Genomic DNA, 7,905 nt, shown 5'->3' with positions numbered 1-7,905 from the left:
GGACCAAAAATAGAATTATGGGCCAAAGTGACTCGGTTTCAAATCAAATCGTAGTTCTAGAAGGAAGTCACAGGATCTACAGCAACCATTTTTAGAAACAGTCTGCTTTGTGAGCTGGGACGAAGGAAGGCAGCAGCTCCGCAGCCTGGGGTTTGGCGTCTCGTGCTGGCCGGTCGGCCTGGGCAAGTCAGCTCTCCGTGTGGCGATGACACCCACCCCATGGCTTGAAGCCTGACATGTGCTAGGCCCCGAGCAAACAGGACCTCACCCCATTCGCTTTCAGACAACTGGTCCTCACACGGTCACGGAATCAGTCTCTGGAAAGAGAAAGGAAACATTGCTTAATGGCTGCTGCTGGCCGGCTCAGGACGAGACCCAGCCGGGAGGAGGTGGGGAAACATTCGTGTGTGGGTGCAGGGGTGCAGGTGTGGGCTGGGGTCGGTGGTAGCATTCACGATGATGTGTGTGTGTGTGTGTGTGTGTGTGTGTGTAAGAGACAGCCAGCCAGGACACCCACCCACCGCCGACCTCCTGATCCGTGGTGCTAACCACATCCACTAGGTGGCGCTGTCCCCTGTGCACCTGTCGCATCAGCGCCACAGGGCGCGTCCTGGGCGGCGGACCCCCTGACCCACCGTCAGCTGCCGACCTGGGTCCTCCACTCTGTTCTGGGTCAGAGACTCGTGGCCAACGGCTTAGCCTCAGCTGGAAACCACTACCATCAGCCCCGAATCCCGTTTGAGCGTGGGATTAATATTACACTTCCTAGCGCTGCGCTTGTTAATTTAAGGGAGGAGGGCAAGCCTTCCTTTGCTCCATGCAGAGCATTTTACACACATTACTCCTTTGGATCTTCACAACCACCTGTCAAGTGAGGAAGTGGAGGTTCAGAGAGGTTCAGCAGCTGCCCAGGGTCACACAGTCTGGAGGTGGAGACCCAGAGAAGACTGAGGCCAGATGAGGAGGCGTTTCTGCAGTCAAGGGCTTTGCTCCTCCTCTGTCTGCTGGGGCAGGAGTGGCTACAGGGCTTGTGAGCCCAAAGCAGCGTGAGCAGTGGCTGCCAACTGTCGGACCCCATCCACATGAGGTCGCAGCCCAGTGGCCCACAGATGCGCAGTTAGTGGCTTCCCCCTTCTTGTATGGCTCATGCTCCTTGGACCTCCAGAGCCCTCACTGGGCCCCACGCTCAGTTCTTTATCGCTCCCGCCCAGCTCTCACAAGAATCGGAGTCTGCAGCCCACCCACAGTCAGGCTGAGCCGGGCCCTGGCTCCTCTGAGCCAAATCCTCGGGACCAGTCGTGGGAAAGAGGAGTCTGGCTGGGTGGAGGCCCGTGAGTCCCCCGCTGCCCTCCACTCCCCAAGGAGGGGCAGGGAGGTCTGTCCACACTCTGGGCTTCAGAGGGGCTGGAGCAGGTCAGGGCCGGGTGCCCGCAGGTGCCCCTGCGCTCAGACAACAGCTTTCACTGCAGGGACATGAGGGCAGCAAGAGGCAGGCCATTCTCTGGGGCCAGAGCTGGACTATTCCCCGTGAGGGCCATGAACCCCAAAGGCCACCTCTCTGTGTCCGTCCCCCCACGGCTCTGCAGGGCAGCCTGAGTGGTGGAAACACCCACAGGCTCTCGCCCCATCAGACCTGGGTTTGATCCCAGCTCCACCACCAGCCGTGTGAGCCTGAGGGGCTAACTCATCTCAGAGCCTCAGCTTCCCTTTCTGTAAAGTGGGGTCCATCACCGTGCCCCTGTCCAGTGATGGCTGTCAAGATTAAGTGGCACTGGATCTGCAAAGCTGCTGGTGGGGTGCCCCCAGCACAGGCTGGCTCCTGTCTGTCTCCTCTCACTCCTTACCTCTGGGCCCAGCCCCTTGGCCCTCGTGCCCCTTATCATCCAGACACCTGCCTGACGCTGGGTTGGGAGCCAGGCAGACAGGACCCCATCTCCTGTCATCCCACGGGGGTGGGCGGCAATGACCTCTTTCATTAAGAAGAAGGGAACTGTGGCTACAGCAGTCATGGGCTGGTGCTGTCCAGTCTGATTTCGCAAATGCCAGGTTCCCCCAGATTGGCTGCCCCTGTGTGCACCCAGCGTGCTAACACCAATTCTGGAGCCCTGGGTGGAGGCAGGGGCCTTCCAGACAGGGCTCATCTGGGCAGACCTGGGATGCAGGGCCATTGGAGCCAGGAAGGAAGCCCTGGGAGAGCTTGATGGGGGTTGAGGGGGCAAGGCTTGTCCCCTGGCCCTTCGGGAAGGCTCTGCAGTTCCCCAGTCAGGAAATCCAGGTCTCCTCTGAGTTCCCTTTGGCAAGCAGAGGTGGCCCCTTGGGGACAGCTGACCAGGGCATACCGCCAGCCCGAGTGAGGCACAGGGTGGGGGAAGGGAAGGGACACCTGCTGCATGCCCACCTGGGAGCCAGGTGCTTGGGACAGGTTTGCCTGGCTAGGTCCCCTGAAGAACCTGCTGATGGAGCCCTCTTTGCCCCAAGGAGGGGCAGCGGAGGCAGAGCGGTGAAGGCACCAACACGTGATGGGCCTCCCAGCCCGTGCCCCGCCCTGGGGAGAGGCTGAGAGGCGGGCAGCACGGCTCAGGGCTCCAGGGTGGACTCCCCATCCAGGCTGGTCCACAGTGGCACCTGCTTAGCCTCCCATTCGCTCCTCTTCTCTCCTGCCCTTCTGCCTGCCCCAAGGCCCTTCCCACAGCCAAGACAGGATGCCTGCAGTACCCGCCACCGCCCGCGCCAGCCAGTTGGTCGGTCATCTGGCTCAGCCTGGTTGTGTGTTGAAACAGTGAAGTCACTCCCCGCCCTCCCTAGTGCTCTGCCGGAACCACAGAGAGGTCTCCTCTCACTGGCTGGTCCCCTGCTCCATGATCCCCTGCCTCAGGGCACCCCTACCTGGCCCACTCCGGAATATGTAGTGAGAGCCTTTCCTGAAGCTGTGCACTATCTTCCTACATGGAATGATTCCCCAGGGACAGCAAAATGGCCTTCTCCATGGTGCCCCCCTGCTCCCAGGGCCCCCCATCACTTAGCAGCTAGGTAGGGGCGCCTTAGCACACTCACCAGGCCATTTGGCCCCTGCCGGCCTCAGCAGCAGCCCGGGCTGCCTGGGTCTGAGCAGGAGCCACAGTGAGGCTGTGGCCTCCACGCCAGGATGTCCTTGGCAGTGGGGGGAGGATGCGGGAACCTGCAGGCTGAGGGTGAGACCCTCCCGGGGAGCCCTGGGGGAATCACACTGGAGGGAAGGAAGGCCCTACACTTTCTCCAGGGCCTCAGGGTATAATAAAATGTATATTTGGTCTTTGTCCCTGGTTACTGGAGCAAAGCTCCTAAAACCCTTGGACTTTCCTGAGTGATGGGAGCATGTCGTGATTCATAAGGAGCCCCTTTGACCACGCTAGAGTTGATGTCTCACAGACGCAGGTACCGTGGCAGGTCCTCAGAGAGTTTCAAGGGAGGGGCGGCCACTGCAAAGACCAAGCTCGAGATCAGAGGGTTGGAACAGGGTTGGAACTTCCAGCCCCACCCATCCCTGAAAAAAACCCTGAAACAAAACTTGAGGAGCTTCCAGGCTGGTGAACACGTGGATGTGCTGGGAGGGGCCACGGAAGCTCTGCGCCCCACCCCCAGGCCCTGTCCTGTGTCCCTCTTCATCTGGCTGTTCCTTTGTGTCCTTCATAATAAACTGCACAGGTAGGCAGTCTTTTCCCAAGTTCTGTGAGTTGTGCTAGCAAATTATCAAACTCTAGTGGAGGGGGTGGCTTGTGGAGACCTGGAGTGTGTGGGCAGCTGAGCAGAAGTGTGGGTGCCCTGAGGACACGGGAGACTGGCGTCTGGCCTCTGAAGTGGGGTCAGTCCCGTGGGACCAAGCCCTTAACCTGTGGGGTCTGCCCTAAACCTGAGTGGTTAGCGTCAGAATTGAATTGAATCCTAGGACTCCCGTTTGGTGTTGGAATGGCATAGCCCGGTAGCCTCTTTGTCTGACCTCGCCTCCCACATTCTTCCCTTCCACGCTGGTGTTCAGACACACTGGTGTGTGGTCCCAGATGCCGTCCTGAGGTGTCCTGAACTTCCCAGCTCTGCAGGAGAGGCAAGAAGTGCGAGGACAGCACACCACTCTGGGGACCAGCCGGGGAGGACTTCTCTTGCCCAAGGGCTCCGCACCAAAGACAGGCCAGGAAAAGGGCTCTCACAGCGATTGCTGTGTAGAACCCTGAGGACCTGCAGCTGTGGATACGGCAGTCACCCCTGTACACCCTCTGCATGATCACCGGGGAGCCAGCCGTGCCTGGGGGTGGGGATGGAGCCTGCAGTGCTAACATCTGGGGCTTAGTGCAAGATCCCTCTCTGGAGGAGCTGGGTCAAACCCACTCATTCTTAATTTTCATAATAGTCTGAATTTCAAGAAGCTCATCTGGAGTGTGATATTGAGAGAAGCCCAGAGGGACGAGAGCTGAGGGGTCCTCCCCACTGGGCACAGGCCTCAGGCTCCTGACACCCTGGGCCTCTTGCCCATTGCCCTTCATGATGCATCCTCAGCTCGGCTCTTCACCCATTCACGAATGCTCCTGAGCATCTGGGTTCATTTTTTAGGGCTGGTATGACAATGTCCCACAGCAATTTATTTTCTCGCACTCCTGGAGGCTGGAAGACCAAGACCAAAATCTTGGCAGGGTTGGTTTCTTCTGAGACCTCTCTCCTTGGCTTGCAGGTGGCCGTCTTCTTGTGTCCTCACATGGTCATCCCTCTGAGCATGCAATACGTCTGTGCCAAAATCTCCTCTTCTTATAAGGGCACCAGCCATATTGGCTTAGGACCCACCCTAAAGATCTTATTTTAAGTTAATTACCTCTTTAAAGAGCTTATCTCCAAATAAGGTCCCATTCTGGGGTTCTGGGCTTAACACTCCAACACATGAATTTGGGGGCGACACAGTCCAGCCTATAACAGCGTGTCAAGACAGAAATGGATCTCAGGGACTCTGGGAACATTCTCTCTTTAAAGAAAGGTTGGCATGCCCCCTTTCAGCCTGGTAGATCTGAAGGGGAGGGTGATGGGACCACAGGGTGACCACCAGCTCACCCCTGGATCTGCTCCTGATTACGATGGAGGAGCTGTAGTTTGTGAACTGAAAAATGGGATAATGGATGCTACTCCAGTAAATTCTACTGTTTCAGTTATCAGAGTGGACCAGCCTGGGACTCAGGCCTCGTGATGGCTGAAGCAGGGGGACCACAGTGTGCAGCACAGCTGTGCCAGGCACTGGGGGCTTCCTTATACTGATCATGACTCTGGAATGTGTGTGGTCTCCACAATCACCACTTGGCCAGTTACAGGCTGGCCCCACTGCAATACCTTTGCTAGCATTTTCTGAGTCTTTTGGGAAAAACACATTTTGTTTTCCATTTCCAAACTCCATCCATGAGAGTGACATGCTTATGCATTTGGGAGCTCAGATGCTTGCTGGCTTTTGTCTGCCAAGCTTGGTGGTGGCCTGGGAACAGGACACAGTGGCAGGAATGAGAGCTATTGGAAAATCACAAAAATATGTGTTTTGATGATGTTGTAAGCTCTCCAGTCTATAAAGAAGTCCAAAGGATGTAACAGGAAAGCAGTCCAGGAGCCCAGACCTTCCAGTTCCCCCTTCTTTGCCCTGGACAGACACTGACTCCTCCAGATGCACAGCGGGGCCCCAATCATGGAGAGAAACTGAGATGGGTCCTCTGGACCTTGTAAAGGCATGATCCAGCTTTGTCTCTTTTAACTCATGGAAAAATTCCACCCGAGATTATTCATACGTGTGAGACCTGGTCAGCAGAGTCCTTGTGATTGGTTGCAAACCTTAGGTTGGTCAGAGTATATGTCACTCATTCATTCATTCATTCGTTAAGCTGACATTTACTGAGTCCTTTCTGAGTGCTCATTGAAGCCCTGTAGCATCAGTTCTCAAAGTGTGGCCACCAGACCAGCAGCATCAGCATCACTAAGGATTTGAAGTTGGAAATGCAAATGCTCAGGCCCCACCCCAGACTCACCGGGTGGGAGGTCCCAGCGCTCTGTGCTTTAACGAGCCCTTGTAGGCAATACGGATGCTCCCTCGAGTTCGAGAGTCACTGCCCTATAGTATGCTCAGCGCTGGGGGTGGAGAACAAGGCAGTCCACATACGCATAAGGGGTCACAGAGAAATAAAATGAGCATTGAGAGTGTGGGAAGGAAAAGCAATGAGGCAGAGAAGCATGTGTGAGCCACGGCAGGAAGTTGGTTTCTCTTGAAACTTATGGTGAGCTGTTGATGTATTTAAAACAGGCATGACACAATCATGTTGGACTTTTAGAAATATCACCTTGAGAACTGTGTGGAGGGTGGGTTGGAAGGGATCCAGGTGAGAATTAGAAAGACCAGTTAGGAGGCCCGTGCAATAATAATCCAGACAAAAGCTGATGAGGGTCTGAATTAGGAAGGATGGTGGAAGGGCGGGGGTGGCTGGATTTGAGAAATATTAGGTAAGTGCAACCCTAGATGCTAACTAATTGGTGGGGTGGGGTGAGGAGACCTCACAGATGACTCCCAGGTTTCCAGCATGGGGACTGGGTGGTGGTGATGTCATCCTATGGAGCAGGGAACAGAGGAGAAGCGAGTCTAGAGGAACTGACAATGAGTTCAGTTTGGCACATGGTGAGTTTAAGATGCCGTAGAACATTCAGATTGAAATGCAGGCTGGTGCCAGAGGAGAGGGGGCTGGGGATGCAGAGGGAGATGGGAGGCCGCCCTGGGGAGCATCAGCGATCAGCAGAGTTGGGGCCCAGGCCAGGCCTTATATAAGTCCCTGCGATCATTGCACTTCACTGAATCCCCTCTGGCTTGAGTTTAATGATGTAAAAGAATCAGACATGTCGTGTGCGGAGGTCATAGAGCAAAGCCCTGCTGCTCCAGTTGGGTGGGGCCAAGGGGACGGCCGCGCGGCTGCCAGAAGTGCTCTCCCCATGTTCCTTTCATCGATAGAGGGAGAACCATCTGTATGAGGGTGCAAGGAGGCCTCCCCTGGAAGGTGGTGCCTCTAGAAGAGACTGAGAGGGAAAGAGGGGGCCCTGGAACCATCCGGTGGTCGGTGGTCATGGTTGAAGGGATGATTCTGCCTGCAGAGTAGGGGAGCAGGGAGCAGGGGCCTTTGTCCCCCGCGGCACCTCATCTGGTGTATCTGTAGCCCCCCATGAGAGAGACAGAGGAGGGGTCAGCCAAGACTCAGAGGGGGCTTTCTGACTTCAGAGCTGTTGCTCATCCCAGAAGCCCCTCCCCTGGGGGTGTCTTGGGGAAGCTGGACCTCATTTGGGGGATAACGCAGAAGGGGCCCTTCCCGCGGGAGCTGGGCACTATGGACCACAGAAGTCCCCTCAGCACTGAGCTGGGTGATTCTGTGACTCATTCTCCAGGTGACTGCACCAGGTGTTAGTGGCGAGGTGGATAGGTCATGGCCTGTTCTCATCAGACGTCACTTCACTGAGAGGGCACCTGGAGCCAGGCTGCCCTGGATGGTGGGTGGGGGGCTTTCTCACTTGATTCTCTTTCCCTTTTACTCATTTGCCTTTTTGTTCTGTTCTGGTCCTTGGGGGGAGTTTATTAAAAGGAATCAGAAGCTGGGAGGCGGGGCATCCTGTGACTAGTTTGAGGATGAAGGGGGTGGGCACAGGCAATGCCAAAGTTACTCATACAGCTTTGAGATGAACTTGCCGACAAATAACTGACAGCATGTGACACAAGGATGGTCCAGGGCAAGTCAGATGCCTCCTGGGGAGCCCTGAGAGGGCAGGTGCTGTGCGTGCACTGCAGGTCCTGACTTTGGCACCTGAGGTCTTGTGCAGGTAAGAGACAGACAGACGCTTGCAGCAGCAGGCAGACAGCGTGGTGTGGGGTTG

This window comes from Equus quagga, chromosome 2 (genome assembly GCF_021613505.1).
Source record: "Equus quagga isolate Etosha38 chromosome 2, UCLA_HA_Equagga_1.0, whole genome shotgun sequence".
NCBI classification, from domain to species: domain Eukaryota; kingdom Metazoa; phylum Chordata; class Mammalia; order Perissodactyla; family Equidae; genus Equus; species Equus quagga.
This window is presented reverse-complemented; position numbering follows the sequence as displayed.